Here is a 1,059-nt window from a genome sequence, read left to right as displayed (position 1 = left end):
CACATGTAATGATACACATGCACTTTACTTTGAAGAAGATTAATTAGCTCCATAGTAAAGCATCACAATCTACACATGCACTGGTATTAAGGTGCAGTAACTAATTAACTCCTTCATAAGATAGTACTGTTGGGGACAGTACTATTTTATGGTGGAGCCATTACATGCAAGCAAACACATGTATAGCTAGGGACCACAGGTGTAAATTGTGCCTGATCACCCCAGTCAGCCAGGGGCCAGAATTCTGTCTGACCCTCATACCCCACCCAGCCCCTCTGCTTCCTGACACCACCATCCAGAGCCCAAGGCTGACCCCCTATGCCCCCTGCCAGACCAGAGCTGCTTCACCTCAGCTCAAAGTCCTGCTGTTCCAGGTACACATAGCTGTTGCACCCAGGAGCAGCTGACTTCAGCTGAAACTGCTCTGGAGTTTATTGTTTCACCTTAATTTCACATATAGATGTAAGACCCCAGGAGACGTAAAGGGCTCACAGCATAGGTGTGACAATGGCTCTATCTCCTTTTTTGACACCAGCTGGTGGAGCTGTGCTGGTCCATGGGGGAGCATATATTGCACTCTGATATGCCTTTTCCATAATACAGGACATACAACCACGTATCAGAATCTTAAGGTAAGGTTCAGCAGGGCTAAAACATGAATTCAGGTTCAGTTTTGGATTTCATTGATGCCAAGATCACTTCAGTTGCTCTCATGGGGTGCGTCCAGATGAGCATGCACATCTCAAAGCCCTTTGAGATGCTGCAAGAGGCACGTGCGGGAATTAAAAAATTATTCTGCGCAGGGGCAAAAATAGATCCCTGGATATCTGGGGGTCAAAAAAAACAGCAGAGGGAAAAAGCAGGGCAGGGCCCTGAGGCAACTGGAGGCTCGGTCCTCCACAGAGATGTTCTGGTAGCCAGCAAAGCATCTCTATGGTTGGGTCTCATCCCGGTGCTGAAGCACTCTGCCTGCCTGTGCAGGGAAGGCAGCATCCCATCTTCAGGGAGCTGGAACCAGGCCATGGGGGACCCCTTCCAGCCCCGCCTGGTCCCCCAGCA

This window comes from Gavialis gangeticus, unplaced genomic scaffold, assembly GCF_001723915.1.
Source record: "Gavialis gangeticus isolate Ggan-Ray unplaced genomic scaffold, GavGan_comp1, whole genome shotgun sequence".
NCBI classification, from domain to species: domain Eukaryota; kingdom Metazoa; phylum Chordata; order Crocodylia; family Gavialidae; genus Gavialis; species Gavialis gangeticus.
Note: the sequence above shows the minus strand (reverse complement) of the source record.